This window comes from Felis catus, chromosome A1 (assembly GCF_018350175.1).
Source record: "Felis catus isolate Fca126 chromosome A1, F.catus_Fca126_mat1.0, whole genome shotgun sequence".
Taxonomy (NCBI): domain Eukaryota; kingdom Metazoa; phylum Chordata; class Mammalia; order Carnivora; family Felidae; genus Felis; species Felis catus.
Genome location: NC_058368.1, coordinates 236,049,886 through 236,076,418, shown reverse-complemented (window position 1 = coordinate 236,076,418; position 26,533 = coordinate 236,049,886). Strand labels below are relative to the sequence as shown.

The 26,533-nt window shown below is 48.2% G+C and overlaps 1 long non-coding RNA gene across 1 annotated transcript; it reads left to right on the top strand.

The window, feature by feature from the left end:
• The first annotated feature begins 20,591 nt into the window (after nucleotides 1-20,591).
• Nucleotides 20,592-23,956, top strand: LOC109493154. The gene is made up of 2 exons (XR_002744892.2): nucleotides 20,592-20,998; nucleotides 23,846-23,956. It is a non-coding gene; the product is annotated as an uncharacterized LOC109493154 (long non-coding RNA).
• The last annotated feature ends 2,577 nt before the right edge of the window (nucleotides 23,957-26,533 follow it).

Here is a 26,533-nt window from a genome sequence, read left to right as displayed (position 1 = left end):
CACGCGCCCTTGCTCACTGCTCTTGACCACATGGTAGACTTCTGTTGGAGAGCAAGTTACTTCACCACACCCTGCAAATCACTGAACCTCTCTGTTCTTTGGTTCTATTACCAATAAGACAGTAGGAGGAGGAGTCACAATGATAGGAGCTACTCTTATTGTGACTTATTACTATTATCATAATACTGTTTACGTTAGGGACTGTGGTGAGCACTTGAGGACATAGGAAGCTTGATAAGCTTCCATAAACGGTGCCTATGACTGTAGGCGAATGCATGTTGTCATTTAAAGTGTCATTAACGGGGCGCCTGGGTGGCGCAGTCGGTTAAGCGTCCGACTTCAGCCAGGTCACGATCTCGCGGTCCGTGATTTCGAGCCCCGCGTCAGGCTCTGGGCTGATGGCTCGGAGCCTGGAGCCTGTTTCCCACTCTGTGTCTCCCTCTCTGTCTGCCCCTCCCCCGTTCATGCTCTGTCTTTCTCTGTCCCAAAAATAAACGTTGAAAAAAAAATTAAAAAAAAATAAATAAAGTGTCATTAACTTTCTTAAAAGGATAATGAGTGAAAAACAGGTCTTGACTACCTTGCTCCCAAAATGTACCTACAGGCAAGATTCTGGTAAAATCAAGCTGGCCTTCCTGGTAGCATTTTGCTAGACTTCTAGAAAGACAGCCGCCCCTGGAGACTCCCAGGTGACAGCTGGGCGCTGATAGAAAGCCACGTGCTTGCCGCGTCCTAGGTTGTGTTGCCATGTGCTTCTACTTTTCGGGCCTCATGCTAAATGACGCTTCCTCACAATGTCCCAAAACTTATCGAAAGTGTGGGGTATGGGAACAGGAATCAAAGGATCAAACCAGGTCAAACTGGGAAAAAGTGTATGTGAAAGTGGACCCAAAGCAGACTCTAGACTACGCAGGGGAGCTTTTGCTTTGCCTTTAAGGTATGGGTTCATTATCGAAGAACTGCTTAGGTCATTCTCTTAAGTGCCTTGATCATAAATTGAATATTGTCAAGAAAACACTTACCACTGAGGGACCATTGCTGGGCTGTCACTCCCATTATTCATTTCACTCTTGGCAGAACGTTGGGAGTTTGATATAATAACCTCTGGGGCCCCAGGAATCCAAGTGTTAGGGAAGTCCGTGCCAAATTTTGTGCCACCCTACATCAGCCCGGTCACGAGGCAGCCACATCGAAGATGAACTCATTCTCCGCTATGTCACCAAAGAGCTCTTTCTTGTTTTGACTTCAGATATTCTGAGTGTTTTCATTTCAATCCATTCGTTGTTGATAATTTTCTTTTGAATTTTCATAAATGCTGCTACTTTCACGCAGGAACAGGAATTTTACGGAAGTAAGCAAAATTATTGTCACTCTCAGTCATGATTCTCCTGATGTTTATAAATTGCTGTTCAACAGATAGCGTATCTTAAGATATTTTAGATGGCTTTAAAATTTTATAAGACCAGATTACCTGGGAGGATATAAGTAATCATTTTAATCTAAGGAAAATCATGTGTTTGGTTGCCGATCCCCCCAATATAAGTGATCACCAAGGCATATTTTCTTATGAGGAGGCAGGTAGTAGGATGTCTTGGTGAGTTTTGAGCTGTTAGCCACACTGGATGCTTGAGAACATTCGGGCATCAGTGGATTGTCAAATGTAAATCCGCAGACTGAAGGTTTAAATAGTGGTGAGCTTCAGGGGAGTGGAGAAAAGAAAGCCGAGCACATTGTTTTGATATTTTGTCAGATATTAAATCAAGCAACACACAATTCTGAGTGTGAGTTTGGGCCCCACCTAGCGTCACATGTCTGTAAGGCATTGGCCTTTGCAGGAGACTCATTACTGGGATGTGCGTTCAGACTTCCTTCTCTAACATTTCAGAGGACAGTAGGTAAAGAGTGGTACCATGAAAACGGAGTTGCAGACATACGACAGGGGATGCTATTTACTGTTCTTAACACTGCAGCTTACCCAACGATGTGTGAATGAATGAGTCGGAATTTCACACCCTCTTCGGAGAAGAAAAATAAAACAGAGCATCGAAAGGCAGGCTCCTTCTCAGAGAGGGTAATATGTCCCGACACAGACCCAGGAGAAGGCCAGAACTATAGGCTCACTTGCCTTTTACGGGTGACCTTGAAACGCTGAGGGAAAGCTGGAGAGAAAAGCAATTTCATCTTTGAAATTACACACCACTGTTCTCATTCATCTTGATAAGCACTTTTAAGGAATCAAAAAAAAAAGCAGTGGAATATTGCTTCTATAAGGGTTATGGAGACCTTCCTTCTGCAGAGTCGGTATAAAGTAAATTTAGATGTTCAGAGATGCATTTGATTTCTATTGGGATGCTCAATTGGCCACTCTCAGAAGGTTAAAAAAAAAAAGAAAAAGAAAAAAAAAAACGAGAGAAAATATGTTTTAAAAGATGATTTTGTAATCTATTTTTCAGATACATTTAAAAACTAATAGTTCCCAAAGTAGATCCTCTAGAAATGCTAAGCAATTATCAGAATGTCACGAAACTCTGAGAATAACGGGTTGAAATAAAAGAAGTAAATCATGTGACAAGAATATTAACACATCGAACAATGTTCCCCTCAAAAAATTAGACATTTTTAAACGTATTCTGACTGTGATGGGTAAACATAAAGCCAGCTAGCTATTGTGTTCTTGTATTTCCACTTGTGTTGATTTGATATGCATGCATGTGCGTGTGCGTACGTGGGCTGCCCCTTGTGAACAACCTCTAGCCGCTCACCGGTGCAATTATCAAGTCTTTGACCCCACGTAGCTTGGGGTCTCCCTCAAACATGCACAAAATAATGCAATACCTTTCACAAAATCTTCTCTTCTCCCCACAGTCGGAAACGTGTCCATTGTTAGAGGAACAGTAGGTCCGTCCTTGGAATCTAACACTCGACACTACCCTCCTCTGTTATCACGAGGGCTTACAGAGAACAAAGTCAAAGCCATGGTGTTACACCCAAGAGGGAGCCACGCCAGGCAGAAACAAAGAGCCAAGACCACGTGGAAGGGGAGTGACTCCTGCAGCTGGTGCCAGAGGGGCTGTCCTGCAATTAGAAGGAGCTGGAGGAGCCCCGAACTCAGGAGCCTGGAGAAAAGGACACAGCCTGGGCTTCCATCCCTCTGGTAAGAGAGACAACAGGGGCTGTATTTGGAAGCCCCCGGCAGGTAAGAAGTAGGAGAAAAAGAAAGCCGCTTCACAAATCCTCCCTTTCCTTTCCTGAAGACCCCCTCCGGAGAACTGCTGGAAGGCATCTTGTCCACCTGCCATGGTCAACAGTCCCTCAGCCACCGGGGTAACTGTTCCCCACAATCGGTGGCTGCTCCATCCTGCACACCACATCAGTGCTGGGAGGGAAGGAGAACACAGTCCGTGACAGGTGCTTTAGAGCGAGAGTGGTAGAGAGCAAAGTGCCTAATGGCTCCTGGATCTTCCATCGGAAAGGGAGTGGGCTTTCTTCTAGCAAGGCAGTGAAACTGTGCGTCCCCAGCTCCTCCCGACTCCAGCCTGGCAGGTCCAGCGCTTCACCTGCCACGGCCGGGTCAGCTCGCTGTCCTCACACATCAGCTTGCTGTCCTCACACAGAGAGCTTCTCACACCTTGGTCAGGCGAGAGGGATGGATGGCTGTCGTGTAACCAACAGGCTACAGCTGCATGCCAGGGAAACTGGTGTCTAGGAGATGTCCACCCCGACTTCATGCAGTGCTGCTGGGTCCTGAACCTCTCCCCTCCAGAGGGAGTCCTCATGAGTATGGGAAGCATTCAATGATAGCTTCACTGGTTCTATGTGGATCTTTCTTCCACCAGACACAAGCTTTGGGATTTAGGGCATATGCATCTTGCCTTTGCTCTCTCTTCTTTCTCCTGTATAGTGGGAATGAACACACTACATACCAAAGTCCTGTAGGGGGGAAGTGCCTGGGGTCCTGTGTGATTCAGCTGTGCACTAAGAGTGCTGTTTTACAGCGATACCCAACCCCAGAGGAAATTCCCTGAAAGAGAAGCTCCACCAAGCTTTCTCCATCTTCTTGCACCCCAACCTTTCAGGGTAATGTTGGGGCAGCGGACAGCAGAAGTGACAAAAGGTGTGATTGGAAGAATAACCACGCCTGAATGCTGAACTCAGCCACCTGATTGACTTTCTCCTGGGTCTAGAGCAGGTTAGAAGACCACCACTCTTAGACTTTCCCCTTCTAAATGCCTGTCCTCCTTCATCTGGTAACATTTATTATACTGTAAGAAAGTGTGTGTGTGTGTGTGTGTGTGTGTGTGTGTGCACTTACCTACATATACATACTCAATCTAATGGTTATGGATTCACTGCTCAAAATTACAGAGATGAATTTATCAATTATTTTATTCAGCCCTTTCCTGTCTGCTAAAGAGACTTTAGATTTGAACTGAGAAGGAGAACATTTGCCGGAATCCATCTAAAGGGAACCGATACCCTCCAGAAACACGACGGGTAGAATTAAGTACCAGCTTGCAGGAAGGTGTAGCTGATAAATTAAATAATAGTGCACCTCTAGTCACTTCCCTGCATAGTCCGGGAGTTCCCTAGTCGCGTTGTCTGCAATTAGTTTTAGCATCTCCAAATTTCCAAGCGAATCTCCACACGGGAGAAAAGCGTGAATGATATTCATTGTTGGGGGAGTATTTATTTCTTCTCTGAAGGCAATTATCCTTTTCAAAGGGTAAGGAGCTACTCTCCCTTAAAATCACTGAAAACCCTTGTGAAGATCTCCAGATTTGCATCATTTACTAGATGGCAGACATACAGTGAGTAATTTTCTCAATTAAGAGTCTCAGACGTGAAGACATGATTCTTTTACTCTTGGAATCTCGAAGCTGGTGAGACAAATCCTTCATCAGTTGAATGAAGAGATAATCGGGGCGCCTGGGTGGCGCAGTCGGTTAAGCGTCCGACTTCAGCCAGGTCACGATCTCGCGGTCCGTGAGTTCGAGCCCCGCGTCGGGCTCTGGGCTGATGGCTCAGAGCCTGGAGCCTGTTTCCGATTCTGTGTCTCCCTCTCTCTCTGCCCCTCCCCCGTTCATGCTCTGTCTCTCTCTGTCCCAAAAAAAATAAATAAACGTTGGAAAAAAATTAAAAAAAAAAATGAATGAAGAGATAATCTATAGAATGAATTTGAGAAGGCGGGAAAAAAGCTGACTCCTCAAGGATCAGGTATTAATATTAGAGCATATTTGGGGCACCTGGGGGGCTCAGTTAAGCGTCCGACTTCAGCTCAGGTCATGGTCTCATGGTTTGTGGGTTCGTGCTGACAGCGCAGAGCCCGGGTCCTGCTTTGGATTCTGTGTCTCCCTCTCTCTGCCCCTCCCTTGCTTGAGGTCTGTCTCTCTCAGTCTCTCAAAAATAAATAAATGTTAAAAAAAATTTAAAAATAATAATATTAGAGCGTACTTAATACTGAAAGACATTTTCAGTAATACTTAAAATTTAAGCTCTGCACTTAAGCTACTCATGCAGTAATTCACCCTTGATGAATGATTAGCATAGAATGGTATGGAGTATTCGATTTCATATGAAATCAACTAAGGGTACAACATGTACGGGACAAGACTGTTACCGAAGATTTGATCTCCTGTGTTCTAATTCTTACTCCAACAATACTGACCTTCCCGCAAAGGGGAGCTGGGGGATGTACCTGTGGAAGGAAGTAGACTTCCTTGTGCAGACTAGGACCTGGCGATGTGAGGTGGAGACTCTAGGTACAACCACACAGGATTGGGGCACCGTGGCTGAGTTCCCCTGACGTCCTGCTAGGAGAGAATAGGCAGCTAAGCGAAGGCCAGACAGATTCTGGTCACATACAAAGAACCTATCATTCGGCGGAGGGGCTGGACAGAAAATGCTAAAGACGAAATCATGGAAGTTTAAACGTCCAACCACAGTAGTTCTATTCTGCCAAGCTTAGGTCCCCAGTTGAAAACCTCTGAGATGCTATCTTAGCTGCCATAACAAAACACCACAGACTGGGTGATTTAAACAATTCACATTTATTTCTCATGGTTCTGGAGGCTGGATGTCCAGATCTAGGCGCTGGCCAATTTTGTTCCTGGAGAGGACTCCCGGCCACCTTCTTGCTATGTTATCAGGTGGTCTTTCCTCAATGGGAGTGTGGATTAAGAGAGATCCTAGCCCTGCTCTCTCCCTCTTGTCAAAAGGACACGAATCTCGTCATGGGGGCTTTATTTTCATGAGCTCACCTAAATCTGTTTCCCTCGCAAAGTCCTCGTCTTGAAATACCTTCATCCTGGGCACTATGGTTTCAACATATGGATGGGGGAATACAAACACTCAGTCCATGACAAAGACCCGTGGGCTGGACGTTCCTTGGAAGGCACTCCCAAATATTTGAGTCCTCAGGTGCCTCAGAAACTTCAGAATCTGTAGAATTGTCCCATCTTTCCCAGGTATGAGGCAGGATAACCTCTCTATGCTAGAGGACAATACAGAAGCTTCTTCCCTGAAAGGTGAATGGTGCTCCTCCAAGATCAGCCTCCACTTAACATTCCGTCTTCTAGATCTGGGACTAGGTTAAGTGGCAACATAACTCACCCGGCATGTCTAAAGGAGATGTCATGGGCTCAAATGCGTTCCACAGAAAGATGTGTTGAGATCCTAACCCCCTTTCCTGTGGAATTGACACTATTTGGAAATAGACCCTTTGTAGATAAGAAAAAGTTAAAATGAAGCCCTTAGGATAACCACTAACCCAACGTGACTGGTGTCCTTGTAAGATAAAATAGAGGCGCCTGGGTGGCTCAGTTGGTTGAGTGTCCAAGTTGATTTCAGCCCAGGTCATGACCCCAGGGTCATGAGATCGAGGGCCACGTCAGCACACTAAGCATGGAACTGCTTTGACTCTCCCCCTCTCCCTCTGCATCTCTCCCCCACTCGAGCACTCTGTCTGTCTGTCTGTCTCTAAAATAAAGAAAAAAGAAGAGATGACGCCATGTGCGATAAGTCATATGTGCTCAAAGGCAGAGACGGAGAGAGGCAGCCACAAGCTGACACCGACAAGCACCACGACCACCACCCGCAAGGCAGGGGTGGATCCACTCGGGGTCTCACAGGGAACGTGGCCCTGCTGATATCTTGATTTCAGACTTCTAACCACCGGAACGGTGACAGAATGATCTCCGTTGCTTTAAACCACCCGGTCAGCGGAAATTTGTTACAGCAGCCACAGGAAACTAATACAAGAAGAAAGAGATTAAGCCCCAAGGGATCTTTGAAACCTCACCAGTGTGTACCAGCAGGCACAAGGGAGTATGTCTAGCCTCGGGTTTTGAGGATGCTCGATCAAAGGGCACCAGAACATAAAGTTGATGGGGAAGAGTCTATTAGCTTGAGTGTTCTTCCTACATAAAGAAATGACCAACCGGGCCCCTGGGGGGCTCGGTCAGTTACGCGTCCGACTTCGGCTCAGGTCACGATCTCACGGGCCGTGAGTTCGAGCCCCGCGTCGTGCTCTGTGCTGACAGCTCGGAGCCTGGAGCCTGCTGCGGATTCTGTGTCCCCCCCCCCCTCTCTCTACCCCTCCCCTGCTTGTGCTTTGTCTCTCTCTGTCTCAAAAATAAATGAAAAAATTTTAAAAAAATAAAAAAAAAAAAAAGAAATGACCACCTTTGCAAGGACCCCGCAGGATGGGACATACTTCCTGCTAGAACAGAGCACAGGTGTCTGGGCAGAACGGTGTCTATAATCAGCCGAGATGACAGAATCACTGTGGCAGACCACGGAGGGAGGACTAAAAAGGCTGAGAAGGGGGCATATGCTGCAGTGGCTATAACTGTGGCTAACCACGGGCCCCGCCACATTTTCCAAGAAGGCCCAGAGGACTCCCCTTTCCCAAAGCTGTATGGAATGTTCTGGTGAGAAGAAGCAGGTGATGTTTGGTGGTGCTTCTCATCTGCAGGCCTGGGTGATGATGGGGGAGATGGGAAAGGGCTTCTCTCATGAGTGGTCATGGAGATGACAGGACCCGGAGACAATGGAGGTCCGATGCTGGGGCCACGAGGTGACACTTTTCTTAATGACTGACAGATGAAGTGGAATCCGGGAAGGCCTGACCCGTGGAGTGTTCCTGAGATGGCCATCAGCTTCCCCAGATGGCTACAGTACTGATCGGGTTATAACAGCAGAGGGAATCAAGGGGACATGGCTGAGAGACTGAAGGCACTCATCTCAGGAAAATGTGCCGATCCCTGACCCAAATTCCAGCCAGTGACAGAGCTAGAGCCCAGCAGCCGAAGAAGTTTCACAGCACCGTGACAACGGCACGTGGTAGCAATTCTCCCTTTGTTTCCTCAAGGAACCCGTGGCCATTTACCATGGTACCTGTATTTTAGGGACTGGGGACACACAGCTATTGTGAAAATGGTTGGAGACAGTGTCTGAGATCACACTGAGAGGCAGAGAGCCAACGTGTTGTCGTGTTTTCCCTACATTAGAGTGGGTATGCATGGTGTCAGCTGATAACCGGAGTCCTGTCCAAGACCCAACTTACAAGGAATCTGTTGGGCCAGTGGACCCACTTGGTGCCCATTTCCTTGGTGACCAAATAGATGGTTGGATTGACAAACCTGGCAGCTGGACAACCTTCAACATGGGCCCCCAGTTTGGGCAGTGTGGAAAACACTATCACGGCAAAAGTCCCCCCTCATCAACCCGATCAAGGTAGATCACAAATAATATTGCATCCCAGAAGTCATGATGGAAATCAGTGCCGATAGTAGGGACCGAAAGGGTACAGGGCTGGTGGTTCCTCTGGCATCCGTTTGATTGACCAGTCTGGTCTATATAGAAATGAGTGGGTTTTCTAAAGGATGACACAGACTTCCACAAGCCCTACCAAGCATTTAACCCACTTCTGGTCACTCGATCTGATACAGTATGTTGGCTAGAGCAGGTGCATATGGCCCCAGCTACATCGCCTTCAATAGGTTGTCTGCAGTCAACCCAGAGAGGTGCCGGCTTCCCAGATACCCTTGCACAGAAGAACATGCTGCCAAGATGTGGTGTCAACCCTTCAGGGTCCCCTCAGTTGAGAGGTCATACCCTTGTCCTTCTGGGTAACCTGAGTCCCCACACCAGAATCTCTGATGAGAAACGTGTTCCCAGAGATCCCTCTGAGTTGGATGGGAATGTGGGTCTGCATCCCAGGTTGACTTCTCTCTTTGACCAAACTGCTTCCTCCCCCTTCTTCTCACTGATGTTGACCCTCATGACCATCTAGCGCAAGATCCATCCCCGTGTCTCCCTCCAGAAGACCCCCCTGCGGCAGCAGTGACCTGTCCCGCTCCTCTGGTGCCACAGGACTCAGCATGGACTCCCCCCACCCCCCAGAAAGCCTCTCTGCATTTCTGGCTCAACCACCAAGCTCATGGCTCAGTGCCACCCTGGGCTCTTCTCCTCCTGTGCTTTATCCACCCGCCCTCCACTCGCCAGACTCAGTGGCGGCTTGTCTGTTTTCACGCACTGTCTGAACATCGCTTGCAACAGGAAATTGATCTAAAGACCAAGAGCTGAGTCAACGTATGTGGGTGATTAGGAGGATCCTTCACGTAAGTTGCATGAAATGCTTAAAATTGCAGTAGGATGTATGCCGATATGATCACCTGCGCAGCCATCACCATGTGGCTGTGCTGCCACCACTGTGTGGCACACGGGATCGTGGCTGACTCTTCTAGAGGGCTGACCAGCTCGGCCAGAGTTCTCCGAATTCTCCTCCATGGGATCCCGGAGCTCCGTGGCAGAGAATTTGACTCATCCACATTTTATGGGTGGGGAAGTGGAAGCAAAGGAAGGGGAAAAGCTCCCTGGAGGTCACTGTAACCAGCAGAGAGCCAGGACCTGGCCCCAGGCTGCTGGCCGCTGAGCATCTCCTTGGACCCGCGTGGACCTCTGTCTCAGCTGAGCTGGAGCTCGTGTGCAAAATGGGCCACAGGGTGGCGCATCGTCAGCCTGAGCAACCGTGGGAGCCCACGTGTCTCAGCCCCCACAGCTCTGGGTGCAAGGTGTTTTCTGACTCTGCGGGGTCCCATCCCGGCACTTGATCTCGTTGGTCAAACAGAGGCTTTGAGCAAATTACTTAAATTTCAGTGTCATCTGCAAACTGCTGAGAATAATCGCACAGTTTTGTGCGCATTTCGTGAGGTTAAAACACAGGCTGTTGTGAATATTATACTCAGGTGAAGCCTGGAGTACGCGTCCCGTGACTGTAGTTTTAAAATATTACAATATAGGGGCGCCTGGGTGGCTCAGTCGGTGGAGCGTCCGACTTCAGCTCAGGTCATGAGCTCGTGGTTCGTGAGTTCGAGTCCCGCATCAGGCTCTGTGCTGACAGCTCGGAGCCTGGAGCCTGCTTCGGATTCTGTGTCTCCCTCTCTCTCTGCCCCTCCCCTGCTTGTGCTGTATCTCTCTCTCGAAAATAAATAAACATCAAAAAAAATATGATAGTATATTATGTTCTGATAAGTTCTACGTGGAGAGCCCCGTCAAAGGCACTTTTGACTCTTTCAACACAAAACAACACAAGCAGAAGCTCACGCCTTCCGTCACTCATTACCTACCCTCTGATATTTCTTTTAAGTTAAAAAGCTGTGTGTGATTACAGCCTATTCTCATTTCCCACCGTCCAGGTGGTTTGCCTGTGAAAACACCCTCCCACTTCCTCTCGCTCGTGCGGGGCCCCGGCCATCAGCCCGTGTCCCCAGCACACAGTCCCGAGGGTAAAACCCCAAGGTGCAGGGTGAGGACGTGTTTGGGGGATCAGAGCCTGGCAGGTGAGTCCCACAAAACCAGGATGTGATGCCAGCTTCGGGCCTTTCTCCTAGATGCTGGCTTCTCTGAAATAATACAGTCGAAACATCCAAGGAGAGAGAGGCCATCCGGCGGTAGACGCCCCTCTGTCACTGTTTCTTAGGACACACTTCCACCAGCAAAGCCCTGCTCTGTGACCCGGTGTCCTGGCTATCTGTGAAATGCCACCAGAGTGCTCCCCCGTTCGGCTGTCCTCCAGCAAAAAGTTCACTCTCAGAGAAGGATTGTGGCTGCTTTCGCGGAAAGCTATTGCCATAAACAGAATTTGTGGAAGAGAGACACCAACGGTCCCCTTTACCCCCAAACACGAGTCACGTTTACAGAAGGAGCACAGTTTCACAGGAACGGACAGGGGAACATTCTCCCAGCGTCTCCCCCATGCCCGCGGGGGGAAGAACCCCTTACCATCCCTTTCTGGAATCTAATAAGAACAAGGCCGTCTGTTTATCACCCAGTGTTCTGACGACTTGATTCCAGATTTAGAGTTGAGACGGCACATTTTCCACAGGAACTGGATCCCTTCTGACTTTACGGCCAACCAGGGAGCTGTGGCCACAAAGGCTTCTTTCACAGACAGGAAGAGTTTTCACCTGGAAAAATAAACTGACAAAGACAACATTTACATATTGCTGATGATATAGGGCCCTTGGAGGAAACCCTATACGGACTTTTGGTTAATGGTGCATTTTAAAAAAGATGGAAATGCCTGGATGTATTGTCATACATAATTTGTCTGTATCCTGTTCCAGTTTCTGTGAATTTCCCACAATGTGGCGTCCATGTGACCACCTCGCTGCCTCCGTTGCCCTAAACCAACATCTGGTTTAAAAAAAAACAAAACAAAACAAAACCAGGGCCACTGCTCAGGCCGGAGATCTTTGAACAGCCAGCCTTGTTCACGGCTTCCCACTTCCTCGAAATGCTGCACGATGATGTGTGTTACTGAGGAAGAGTCTACCAACCTGGTCCCTGTCCTTGCTTACCTTGTGAGAAATGACAACAAAGAAGAAACAAACACAGTGTAAGGCCTTTGTTTAAGAGAGCTCATCTTGAGCTGACACGAGGAAAGCGAAGTGCTTGGGTTATTCTCTAAGGGATTAAATCTGTGATAACTACTCTTTCTTATTGTTTTTTGCAAAGCCAGTCAGTTTTGTATGAAATTAACCGCCCACAACCATCAGCATAGAGGCTGGAGTTTGGGACTGGGGAAGCAGCCGGGGTATGGCAGGGAGGGAGAGAGTTGCTCCTCAAGAATTGCCCAGATCGACGGAAGAGGAGCGCTTCCTCTTCGGACTTTTCCACGCCGCCTCAAATCCTAACCCCTCAGAGGGTCCCAGGGTCAGAAAAACCACCGCTGTGCCGCAGCGATGCCGTGATCCCTCTGGAGGCCGCCTGATATTTCCAAGAAGGTTCTGGAAGACTTCACGGGGGTCCCAAAGGGTAGCGCGTGCTGGGCTGGCCCTTAAAGGCGACGCCAATTGCCAGACCCCCTTAACGGTAAGCGTCACGTGCCCCTTTGAAAAGAGCTTGTAGAGTCAACGAACAAGTTTGTAAAACGTTCACGTTTGCTGCTGGTGTAACTCAGCGGGAAGAGATGTGTAACTTCCCTGGAGCTTTCCTGGCCTCTGGTGACCCCAGCAAGCCCTGTGCGGCCCTTCTCTCTGGCATTTCAGATCAACACGTTGTGTCAGTGTGCGGGACTCTGTCCTCTCCCGGGTGAAGAGAAGCCCAGCCTCCAAGTGCACAGGACCTGCCCCCCCACACTCCGCACACCCCTCCCCAGGCTCTGGAAGCCTTCAAAGCTTACTTCAAAAGCACAGGGGGAATCTGCAGTGCATCTTTCCAAAGTGGAAACAAAAGTCCTGTTTATCCCTTGATCGGTGGAGCTCACCTGTAGGAAACGTTCCACCTTTTTATCAACCCCGGGGATTGTCTTTTTGGTGTAGACTGGACACGTTCTTCACAGGCTTACCGTCCTTACCACCTCCCAGGAATTCTGGGGAGCGCCCCGAGCGCTCTTCCCAAGCCTCTGCGCGTTAGCGAACCCTCCGATCCCCCAAACCCTCAAGCACATTTGCCTTTTGGTGCTTCACATGGCTGATTTATTGAAATGAGCAAAAGCTTCTATGTCGGCAGGGTAGTGCCCGACGCACATGTGCACAATAAAACACGTTTGATGTTTTCGAATAAAGACCTTGCCTTAAATTAGCAAGCTATTGGATTACCCTGACAGGCTGGCAAGACAACGCATCAGTCAACGGCTGTCACAACCTCTCTGGAAGCATCTTACTGGGGTCGGGCCAAGACGCCCACCCGAACGAACAGGCCGGGGGAGGGTGGTGACAGGGAGTAGGAAACACAAACGGTCCACACGGTGACTCTCTTTCTTCCTTTTAAAGAACGGGTTGAAAACAGATTTTCTTTGTAATCTGCCGTTGGCCAACATCGAGTAGGTGGCCCCCCGTGCCTTCCCTCCTCCCCTCTTTTCTAAAAACGTGCAAGACTTAAACACTTTCCGAAGACCGGTGACCCTGGATGATAACCATCGCCCTTTCTCCTCTATGAGAACCCTCATTTAATTAGCAGGGTTGCGAGTGGCACTGTCATATACGCACTTCTGCATCTGACTGTCGCTGGTCTCCACTAGGCCCCCGCATGTTGAAATTGAGTTGGATTCTTCTTCTCAGTAGGCAAGTCATTGGAGCCGTCATTCATATACTCGGAAGAGTCAGATATTTACTAGCAGCCTGAAACCGTGTGCGGCCGTACTCTGTGTATTATCATCACTGCTCTGCTTCCGGCATCTCTTATTTCCTCCTTCCAGTTCGTATTCTGGGTTCATGTGAGAAGTAAAATTGTTGATGGCAACAGAAAACAAAAATGGCATCGTTTCCAGGTGTTTGAGGGGGGTGCTACCTTGTCACATATCCGGGTCTCTGGAGTTCCCCGCGTGCTGGTGCGTGTTCAAGCCTTACGGTCTCGTCACAGCAGGAGGCTGGGCACGGAGACGTGCACGGTACCCATTTATGGGGTAGACAAGACCGTACAGCTGAAGTGGGCCCACAGGCTGCCGCCCGCCATGACCCGTGGGCTCACGTGCCTATAACCCAAGTGCAGAGCCAGGGGGTCCAAATCCAGAGGCTGCTTCGGGCTGAGTTTTGGGGAAACGTGGCCCAACCCAGAAAGGAAGTGGTTCGCTAAACACGTGCTGCTCTCAATGGCAATGTCTCTGGAGACTAGAGTACTTGGAAGTGAGAGCGGGCCGAGGGGGAAGGGGCGGTTCCCCTTCACGAGCCCAGGAAGGAAGGAAGACACCTGGGAGATGAGCGGGTCTCACGTGCTCTGCGTTTCGCGGGACAGATATTCCCAAAGGGCTCTGAACAGCACGGGGGGTGGGGGGAGCTTGTACACTGAAGGGCACAGCACAATCCCAGGGACAAGGGACATGCTCCAGCGGGGGTGCTTCCAAGAGAAATCAGGAAAGTAAGAAGAAGCTTATTCACACATTTTGTATGTGTGTTGAATATGCTTATATAAGTAACTTTTTAAAAAAATTAATGTTTATTTATTTTGGAGAGAGAGAGAGAGAGAGAGAGAAGGGGCAGAGAGAGAGGGAGGTGCAGAATCTGAAGCAGGCTCCAAGCTCCGAGCTGTCCGCACAGAGCCTGACGCGGGGCTCCAACTCACAAGCGGCGAGATCACGACCTGAGCCAAAGTCGGATGCCCGACCGACTGAGCCCCCCCAGGCGCCCCAAGTAACTTTTGGTAGCTATTTAATTCAGGCAGTTGAGTTACTGCGATGACGCCATTTAATCGTCAAATCTGGGTTCATTTTCTGGAAAACTGATTAGGTTAGGAAGTTATCATGGCAGAGAAGTTCCTGAAGAATTTCAGATGGTGTTTGGGCAGCCCAGGCACCCATCCCAACAACCCATTGTGCAACAGAGGGTTCGGTGACAATGAAAATTTGAAACACTGTAACGAGTCAAGAAGTTCAGCTCCATCCACGGAGCTTCAGGTCACCCGTTCTCAGCCGAGCGCCTCTGCCCCTGTGCTGGCCTAGCTGGAGGGCTTCCCACTGTGTGCTGTGCCCCAGAACACGATGACCCTCCAGTGACATTTTTCCAGATTAATTACTAGCATGCTAGTGAAGAAGGTTGTTCTCAACCTTCAGGTTTCCATAGGTCGCTCTTCAGGGAAGACTTCCCACCTTCAGCTGGACCATGCGTTGTCATAAATTGTCATATATTGCTAACAGAACTCTCCTAGCCGCACTATTTCCACCCAGAATGGGCCTTGCGGGCAATGTAGCGATTTGGGGCCATTTCAGGCGGGGACAGAAGGACAGACAAAATTTGTAGGTAGGACCTGGGTGTTGAGTGTGGCCCTGAAGGTCCGAGACCCCACAATGGAGGGATGGTGTTCCCCTTGCTGACAAGGGGTTCCTGAGGAGGCACGGAGGTCAGGGAGGGGACAGGCGCGTCATGCTAGGTTATAAGGGAGCCTTTAAGACGTTCCCTGCGACAGATAAACAGACTTTAATTTCCATTGAAGAGCAGGTACCATTATTTTACTGTCCTAAAATTCAGTCACATTATTGCTCTGGTTACAATTTAAACATGCAGACAATTAGTGAGTCGGAGGGAACCTTGACCTCTTAAGGAGGAGGCAATTCTGCACATTTAGCGTCTCCCCCGATGACAATCAGGGAACGACCCGCAGCACCTGAGTACCTGGGCGCAGGGGTTCAGGAGACGGGCCTTAGAGGGAAGAGGCAGGTGAGAGGGGAGGGCTGGGAGCAGAGGGAGAAGGGGAGCTTTTGTGTGAGGAGGGGACCTCGCAGTATGGCGCAAATGTGGCGATCTCATCAGTCACCACATAGAATCACTGCTGTCATAGCAACAACCAGCACCACAAAATCCCGGTGGCTGTACCACGGGGGCTGATCTCCGTGGACACTCCACAACCAGCACGGGGTTCTTTTCTCCTGGGTCATGGCCCTTCTTGTCCCGGCCAGGGGACCTCTGCCCGTCTCCTGGGCTTTGGTGCTCTTGCCTGGAAGTGACTCGGGTGCCCTGCCCCTGTGTCGTCAGCCGAGGCGGGTCCCGAGGCCATCTGGAGCTCTGTGGGCAAGGACCGTGGCCCTCCCTCGGGGAGCAGAGGTGGAGGGGAAGGAGTTCATCCTCAAATTCACCTCCGCTGCTCACGGGGGCTTCCTGCCCCCCTGCGTCACACAGGGCTGCCGCGGGGTTGCTTTCTTTCTGGAGAGCAACTGATTCTGAAAGGCCCTTCCCTCCTATCCTTTTCGACTTCACATCAAGAACGAGTGCGTCATGTAGCCTTCATTTGAATGAATATCTAACAACGGCACTATACTGTTGCTTAACCTGAAACACCAAAAAATCAACTACTTGCGGCTAAGAATAACACCTAGCATCGATTATGAGCCCGCAAGACGCCTGTGCGGTTTTCTGAACACATACTGTATGTTCTCAATAAAGGACCTTCCTACTTTTCGGGGTTCTCTTGTCGAAGTCCCCGTGGATGAAGAAGAGACACCCTTGCCGCATTTGAATAATCCGCGGGGGAGAAAGGGAAGCATTGTGTGGTCCACTCCCACCCTGTCACGTAAGCGCGGACGCGGGTCCGGAGTCATCCCCATCTCACGTGTCCTGTGAATGTGCCCACAACTGCAGGATGGCTGCCTGGAGCCTCCTTTTCATCGCACTCCACAGCTGCTCCCTCTTCTCCGGAACTTCGCAGTGGTGCTGACTCTAAAACCAGTAAGGGCAGAGGTGCGTGCCGGCTTAGGGAAGTGCCTACTGGAATCCAATGTGCTTTCTTCACTACAGCAGTGTGAGCACTGACACGTGAAGCTGCTGGCTTGACCTTCAATATTGCGGTGGTGGCCAGGTGGGACGGTCAAGTGCATGGGCTCCGGGACCGTCCCGCCTGACTTCTCGGTCCAGCATCGCTCTGATTAGGTCTACGAGCTTGGGCTAATTACTTAAACATTCGGTGCCTTGGTTTCCCCATGTATAAACTGGGCACAAAATAGGATGCGCCTCATCGGCCGGCGTGAGTGAGTTAGCGCGCCTGGAAGGCTTAGCACGAAGCCCACGTCATCTCAATGCACCTTTCATCTCAATGCACCTTTGTTGTTGACGGTTTCATCATTTTTCCCGACAACATTAGGTCTTTCGTCTTCTTGATGTATCGGCATCTTTTTTTTTTTTTTAAAGCTTTATACATGTTCTGAGGGCGTGTGAAAAAGAGTTTTCAGCTTGGGGTTCTGGTGAGTTCTCCCACAGACAGCTCAGTCTTTCTCATCCCGGCCTGGCACTTCGTGATCCCCGTGAAATAGTCCCCCAGTGAGCCCCACCAGTTATCCCCGCTCGTGCTGGGAATGTTGCTGGTGCCGGGCAGAGGGGAGCAGAGGGGACAGTCCTGCCCTCGTCCGGGACGCCTGGAGGGGACACAGACGTGTCCTCAGCCTCCCGTGGACACCCAAGAATTGTCTGTCAGCCATCCACCGGCGTATCTTCGAGAGCTCTGGACACGCACACGTGTTAACTCGAGGGGCGCCCGGGGGGCTCAGTCAGGTGGGCGTCCAACTTCGACTCGGGCATGACCTCACGGCTCCCGAGTTCGAGACCCACACCAGGCTGCCTGCTATCAGCGCACAGAGCCTGCTTCACATCCTCTGACCCTCTCTCTCTCTCTCTCTCTGCCCCTCCTCTGCTTGCCCTCTCTCAAAAGTGAATACACATGAAAAACATAAAACAGGAGTTATCTTTCAAGCGCCGCCTACACTTTCCGGCCACAAGGATTCAGAAACCATGGCCCTGGGGCGTGCTGTCACCTCCGGGACCGGCAGGCCGCGAGCAGGGAGGTCACCCCACTGCACTGCGAGATGATGCTGTTGAAAGTGGCTTCAGGACGACCTTCTTGTTTTGATGCATCTCAATTCATAAGAGCCTCCAAAATCGTATACGTCAACCTCCAGGTCCATTTTTTTTTTGTAAACTAATGAGTCCAGTTTGTATCAAATAGCGTGCATGAGAAAGGTTAGGCTTATTAAAATCCTCGCTTCCGGGAGAGGTCCGGGGGCTCACCATGGCCCCCACACAGCCGCCGGAGCCACTGGGGGCAAAGCTCGAGGCTCGGGCCGATCCTTCTCTGCTCAGCAGCCCTTCCCGGAGCGGCCACCTCCCCTCTGCAGCAGTAAGCCGTCTGGGAGCCGTGGGCCAGGACGTGCAGACAGAGAGCCACCCGCGGAAGACGGAGGTGGGGGCAAATATCACCCAGTCACCCCTCCAAACAGCACAGGCCTGGCCACAGAGCTGTGTCCGTGCCTGCGGAGGACAGGAGGCCATCGGTCCAGTTGCTTATCCCAGAGGCACCTCCCACAAGAACAGTTGCTTTAAAAACAAAGAAACCAGGGACACCTGGGGGGCTCAGTCACTTAAGCGCGGGACTCTTGATTTTGGTTTAGGTCAGGATCTCCCGGTTCGTGCGTTCGAGTCCCATGCTGGGCTCTGTGCTGACAGTGGGGAGCCTACTTGAGCCTACACCCTCTCTCTCTGCCCCTCCCCTGCTCGTGATCTCTCTCGCTCTCTCTCAAAAATAAATAAGCACGTTTAAAAAATAAAGAAACTGGATAGAAGATGGCAGAAAGGGAAAAAAAAAATGGAAAAATCCAGTCTGGCTTTCCAAAGTTAGAGGCGTGTTTCCAGGCTTTCCTTCCAGAACCACAAACCTGCAGAATTTTGTTTTTCTGTGTGACTTGTTCTTAACTTCTCAGTGAATGGGGTCCAGCAGCACAGGGGACCAGCCCGCCGGCCCCTCACCTCCCTGGAGTCTTACTGGAGGGTCCCTCTTGAACCCTGCAAGGTCTCCAAACATCAACCACCTGCCTGCTGTTCTGGAGGGAGAACCAGGGGTGGGACTGAGACCTTACCTGAGACCACAGGAGATCCTTCTTCTCCAGGTCTGGGGTCGAGCCCTCGCTGAAGCCCGTCCCCGGGGAAGGCAGCGTGCAGCCGGGCAAGAATTTCCGGTAGTGGGAGCTCGTGGGTCACACTTGCCCCTCTCACCTCCTGCAGCCTGGTCCCAAACCTCAACTCCCCCCAGCCCCATTGTCCTCCAGATGACTGTCCCCTGGTCCTCCTGACAAGCTCCCCCAACTCAGTTGGTGAATGGAGGGCAGGGCAATAGCTCTCTCCCCACCAAATAGCTCTTTCCCCAATGAAAATGGCTTTTCATTAACAAACTGTCTTCTTCAATGAAACAAAATGTATTCTTAAAATATGGGCCTGAATACATGCGTCACATTCCCCCCAGTTCATGTGTTGAAGCCCTGACTCCCACTGTGACAGTATTAGGAGGCGGAGCCATTGGGAGGTGATTAGGTTTTGATGAGGTGATGAGGGTAGGGCTCCCAGGAGGGCCTTGTGTCCCTAGAAGGAGAGAAGGAGAAGTTGGAGCTCGCTCTCAGCCACGTGAGGACATGGGGAGAGAAGGTGGCCATCTGTAAGCCGAGCGTGAGTTCTCTACAGACACCAAATCAGCCTGCGCCCTGACCTTGGACGTCCAGCCTCCACAAGTGAGAAGCAAATCATGTCGTTTAACACCCCCCCCCCCACCGACCTGCGGTGTTTTGTTAAGAGTGGCTGGAGGAGGCTGCCGGCTCTAACAATTTCTGGTGGCTGAAACAGCAGACACATGTTGTTCACAGTTCTGGTGGCAGAAGTTCAAGGTCAGGGTACCGTGGCGATGCGGTTCCGTGAGGGCCTGGCTTGCAGACAGCCACCTATCAGTGTCTCCCCACGGGGCTGAGAGAGAGGCACAAAGGTCGGGAGAGAGAGGGGAGGCACCCTGGTTTTTCGTCTTCTCCTTATGAGGGTGCTAATCCCATCACAAGGGCCCCCACCCTCATGACTGCATCTATACATGGTTATCCCCGACGGCCCCAACCCTGAATACCACCATTGCCTTAGGGTTAGGACTTGAGCCTGGGAATTTGGGGGAAGGGGACGCAAACGTTCAGTCCATGACAGTGCCCTTGATCTCGAACCTGACTGAAGGTGCTAAATAATGATGATGAGTAAGCATGGCCTCCAAGTAATTCCAGGTTGTAATGAAATAATATGGATACAAATGGATAATAATATATATATATAATTATTATATATAACTTATATAATAATATATATTATTATATATAATATATATATAATAATAATATATATAATATAATGAAATAATATGGATACAAATGGATAAACCTTTGTAACTGGAAGAAAAAAAAACCTGCCCAACTCTGGGTTTGGAACACCTGGGGAAGGAGTGTGAGAACTTGACCTCCTCCTTAGGAAGAATCCTCTCTCCTAGGTATGCGTAATCTCAGCACATGCTGAATTATTCTGAAAGAGCCCACAGGGCTCAAGTTCACCTACCCACTAACAGAAACATTTTACTTCTTTTCTTTTTGTGTGTGTGTGTTTATTTATTTTTGAGAGAGATAGACAGAGCGGTAGCAGAGGAGGGGCAGAGAGAGAGGGAGACACAGAATCCAAAGCAGGCTCCAGGCTCTGAGCTGTCAGCACGGAGCCCGACGTGGGGCTGGCACCCATAAACCATGAGACTATGACCTCAGCCAATTGTGACCCATGAACTATGAAGCTATGACCTGGTGCTTAACCCACTGAGCCACCCAGGTGCCCCTTTACTTCTTTTCAACGCCTTTAAGCTCATTTTGATGTTTCAACCTAAAGGAGACGAGAATGTGTTTGGAAATGTAAAGGGTGGTTTTCACCTCCAAGAAACCACACTACCTGGATGACGCTCTCACCTGCTCCTGCCATGGCTGTAGTGGGTGAGAGGGGCCACCTGTCACCCCAGAGTCCACCCAACCCCGATGTCATCCCACCCCCAGCTGTGTCCACGGGCATCGAGGTCAGGCAGAGATGCACACACAAGTCATAGATTCTGTGCCTGCAGGGCTCGTGGAGCACCCCAGCCCCAGGACGGTCTGTCCTGCCAGACAGCTCTTCATGGGGAGGCTAAATGGAAAGATGAGCTAACAGTGGTATTGGAGACAATTCTGCCTTCCTTCCAGGTCAGTGGTTCTCGCTGTGAGCTCCCTTAGAGCTCTGTCCCTGTCCCGGCTGCGGCCCGGGACCCCGGTGCCCAAATCAGATCCCGAACCCCACGTGCAATACATAGAAACACCCACAAAAAGCAAGTCAAGTGGCCGTGCGTCCCATTCTGAAACTGTTCACAATTTAAAAGTCTCTGTTTCCTGCCTGAGTCGTCTGTGTTGGCATGAGATGCAAATTCATGAGATGGCATGAGATGTAGCCCAAGACTGCAGACCCAATTATTTTAAGTTTAGTGTAGCGATTATGCAGAATTTCGCAACTAAACCGGTTGGGAGAGCCTCTTGAAAGGGTGCAGCGAGGACAGGCCAACGAAACAGGAAGGGCTTGTAGCCCTCAAAGGGGAGACTGTGAAGGATGGGGCAGTGGAGATCATGCCCAGGAAGAGTGGGGGGATGGGAAGATGCCCAGGGAGCAGGAAGTTGCTGAAGGCGATTCTGATTCCTTGGGGGCTAGGCGATTGTACATACGAGAACAGGTGTCCTTGACAAAACATCTCAAGACACTTTCAGCATTTATTGTAATCTCTTCTGACCCGATTGATTCCCAGTCAATCTTTTCATTCCCTGGCTTCCGCACACTATGATAGTAATGGGGAGAATGTTCACATTTGCATAATAACCTTCCACAGTTCCAACATAGAAGACCTGGTCTTGTTTCGGTCACGTGTCATGGAGGCATGGATATCATTCCATTTTCAGGGATTAGGAAGCCGAGCAGTAGGGAAGGATCATTGAATACCTTGCTCGTGCAGCGAATATGTGCTAAAACCGGACTTGGAACTGAAGTTCCTAGCTCCCAACCAAATAAATGCGCTTTTACAGCAGACACACGGATGATGGGTGTGGGATGGGGCTCAAATCCACACAGCCTAGCCAGAGCATCCCATCATTAGTGGGCTAATGTGATGGATGGAGCCGTTCTCCAGAAATCTCAACAAATGAAAGTCTTAAGTTGCTTTCCTCTGATCTCCTCTCATGAGTTTTTTTTTTTCCACTTTTTCCTACACTTGACCCATTTCTGTCTTAACACATTTTTCAAATTACAGACATGTAATTAAGGCGTCTCTTTGGTGACATTTTGGGAGGAATCTTGAGGTAACGTTTTAGTTCCTGAACATAGACATGCAGGAGACTCTCCGAGCCCTGCGTGTTTGGTTCCCACCCCAATCAAGTTGTTTCTCGGAACAGGGACACGAATATACCAATTAGCAGTTCACTAGATGAAGTAACACCTCTGAAAATTGTTGACCCGCGTGTGGGGTTGTCAAAAAAGCTTCCTAAACTCCTCTATCCCACCGCTGACCACAATTCAAGTATTTACTGAAGCCAGTGATTAAAGCTAAGCACTGTTTTCCATAAATTACTGGCATCACGAATCGTCTTTCAATTACCAAATTATCTCCGCTATTGGCCATCATCAGCCCAGGCATTAAGCGGACAATGGAAAGAGAGTAATTCAATTCCAGACTAAAAACCCCCTCCACTCTCTTCCCAGTTAACACTGACACCTCACTGGCCACAGGCAATTCTCAGAGTGCTTTGCCTGACTTAATTTTGCTTTTAGCATTCAGTGCCAGGAATACCTAGAAAATTATCTACTAATTATCGAGCATTATCTATGTTGGTTCATGTCAAAAGAGCAGCTCATCTAATTACAAGCCCCTTTGCAATTTGCCTCTAAAGAGTGGATTTAAGTGAGAATTTCTCCGAAAGGGTTTGCACTAAAGGCTGGTAATTATGTGCCTTGCATTCTTTGGAAGGTGTTCTCTCAAGTATCAACAACAAACAGAGTCGCTCAAATGATGCTTTCACAGCAGGCAGGCTGTAAGCAATAATTACATCGGGGCATTTTCGGTGCTTCCTTCCACTGGACAATTAGCAAGCAGTGTGCTAACCCAGTCCTAACATTCTCAAAAGGACTGCGTGAACACTCACCCCTTCTAGAAACTCATGGACTCTTCCATTATGCTGCCATAGCACAAGCTAGCCTCTCTCAGCAGGTGTTTCTTGAACGTGTTCAGAGTCGCGGAAATAAAATTTGACTCTACAGTACATCGGCATCTAATCCTAGTCAGTATTTTCTTGCAAATTCTCAGTTATGAGGAAGTTATATTGATGACTGAACGCATGGGCCACTTTATCCACTTAACAAGCGAGTAAAAATAGTACCTCAGCACCTCAAACATGCTGGAAAATTCTGACAGGGCGGCTAATATAAGACAGCATTTTAAATGACTAGGAAAAGCATACCTGTATTATTATTTCTAGATTTTAAAATAATTCAGAACCTAGAGCCACGTTAAAAGTACGGTTCAAATACCTTTTATTCTTGAAACATCTGAGAGGAAGTTACTGAGCTGATGCTCCGTCACACATGAGTACTTCCTTGCATATTTTCTGCTCACCAGAAAAGGACATTTTCTTACATGATGGAAATACAGCAGAGAAACTACCGTCTATGAGACTGTACTGGTGGCTTTGTGTCACTGTACGTTTCTCCAAAGCCATTGACTGTTCCAGATCGCGAGTGGACCCTAATGTAAGCCGTGTAAGCCACAGGCTTTGGCGACGATGGGATGATGGTCAGTCAATGTAGAATCATCGGAGTAAAGGTATCACCCGGCAAGGGATGTTGACCGTAGGGGGCACGTCCTGTGTGTCTTGAGAGGAGGTTCGCACTTTCTTCTTAATTTTGCTCGGAACCCAAATAGGCTCTAACAAGTAGAGGCTTTAAAAAACAAAACAAACAAAAATTAACTATAGCTTTTGGGTGAGGGAGTGACATAGGCCATTCTTCGTCAACAGCCCCGTCGACACTGATGTGTTCCCTTGGCTGCCCGCTCATCTACAGCGGAAGAAAAACCATACACAGGAGTCTGCTTGAAGAGGGTGAGATAAACAGGACAATGTGGGTTTTTTGTTTGTTTGCTTGTTTGTTTCATCCTTATTGGGTTTTGTTTTGCTTTGCTGTTTATCTTCGATGGTTCTGGGGGGCTGCTGAAATGACAGTGGCCACTACTTTCCTGCTATTTTAGGACAAAACTATTCCATTTATTCTACATCTTTAGCCAGACCTTATAAAAGCTCAACATTTAGTTTACTTTCATTATTTTTCTTAATTAGTACTTTTATTTTCTCAAACATTAAAAGTAGTTGTTTTTGTTATGATCGTTTATTGTCTGTTCTTTAAAGTTGTCTGTGAGCCTTAAAATTGTTATGCTTTTTTTTTTTTAACTTACTACTTTTGGGTTTCTCTAGGTTTTCAAGTGTATGCTTGGCTTCTTTATTATACTTCCATTTTTTTCTTCAAAAGTTTAAAGTTCAAAATGTATGTCCAGTTTCTATTTCAAATGTATCCTCAGCGTCCAAAGTTATTTGTCTTTTGCCCTTGTTTTTTTCCTTAACTCCAGGCTTATTTAGTAATTGGTTTGATGCTTTGAAACACATGGAAACATTTGTTTCAGCTTTGCAGTGAGGGAATAGATACGATATTGATCATTTAGAACACAGCCAGTCTTTTGTTCCTGAACACATGGTCTACCTTCAAAACACACAAAGATGTGCAGCTTTTATTTACTGAAAATAAATATCTATATATTTTTAGATAGGGCTTATTGACCTGTTATTGAAATCTTTCATATGCTTCCTATTATATCCTCTAAATATCAATTTGTAAAGCATTAGTTAAGATTTATTTTTCATTCATCTCTGTTTATTCAATTTAAAATTTCAGTTTTACTTACAATTATGCCTGTGCTGAAGTTTTTTCTAGCTTTTGATCAATTATTATTCACCAATATGTAAAGTCATTTCTGGCACCCTGTGATTTTTTTTTCTTTAATCTGGGTAAAGAGAAATAATACAGCACCTGAAGCAACATAGTAACAAAGAATCAGAAAAGACACAAATCAGTGTGCCCATCCATCTTAAAATCACTCTGTGTCACAGCAAGAGAAGAAGATACTAGAATTTTTTAAAAAAGGAAGTCAGACCCAATACTTTTTAGAACGGGAGATTTCACACACACACACACACACACACACACACACACACTCCATGCCATGGAGCAGAGGAAAACATAAAGACAGATCATCTAAACCTTAAAATACAGTGATTATTAATACAAAGGCAGGAGGTATTTTAAAGCATCAATTGAAAATGTTACTCCGGTACTGGGAAAAGGCAGGGGAAATGCAAAGTGGGAGCTCATTTGCCTAGGAAATTGTTGGAGGAAAAGAGAAGTGTGAACAAGAAATTAGGACTAAATACCATGTTCCAGGGGTAGGGCGTGTGTGACTGCAAATACAGAATTAGAAATAGAGAATATAAATGAGAATGCTAAGAAAATTAAACAGAATCAAGAGTGCTCCCAACAGATTCAGAAACTTATGGGGAAGACATGTGAAGGGGTTCCCGTAGATGCATAATCGGTGTAATTAATCTACACCCTCCTGAGGACAAGCATGACCATGGAACAGAATTAATATCTAAAACTGCAACACACACACACACACACACACACAAACACACAACACTTTCCTTCAATCAAAGGAAACTTGAATCTACATATTAAGGAGCCCATCACAGACTTGGAAAGTTTGACCCAGAAAGATCAATTCTTTTTATTTTTTTATTTTTTTTAATATGAAATTTATTGTCAAATTGGTTTCCATACAACACCCATTGCTCATTCCAACAGGTGCCCTCCTCGATGCCCTTCACCCACCCTCCCCACCCTCCCACCCCCCATCAACCCTCAGTTTATTCTCAGTTTTTAAGAGTTTCTTATGGTTTGGCTCCCTCCCTCTCTAACCTCTTTTTTTTTTTCCTTCCCCTCCCCCATGTGGATGGAACTGGAGACAGAAAGATCAATTCTAAAACAACCTTTAGGGGGCGCCTGGGTGGCTCAGTCAGTTAAGCCTCTGACGCTTGATTTCGGCTCAGGTCATGGTCTCACAGTTCATGAGTTCAAGCCCTGCGTTGGGCTCTGTGCTGGCCGTGTGGAGCCTGCTTGGAATCCTCTCTCTCCCTCCTTCTCTGCTCCCCCCCAAATATAAGTAAACTTAAAAAAAAAAAACATTTCTCAATAAATAAGCAAACAAATAAGTAAATTGACCTTTAATACATCTAGTTAACTTTAAAGTTATGCAGAAAAATTTGTGAACTCTCATATATAAAGTCCAACTCACTTATAAGGAAAGAAATCGAGTTGCTCCCAATTCTTGAGAGCAAGTATAGAAACATGAGAGGAAGGAGCCTGGAGAGTGCACTTGTGGTAAAGGGAGGAAGACGTTTCTTCTCCACCCAAGGACACATGTGCTGGGGCAAAAAGAATGAGAGAGACTAGTGTTGAGTGATAGAGGTTAACACAAGACCAGATGACAGAAGGACATTTATTTTGCTACGTTCTGTGTAACAAAGGAAGAAGATTAAAACCTAACGCCCACATCTGATTACTTTTGCTGAAAGAAACAGTGGAAAAGCCGAACCTAA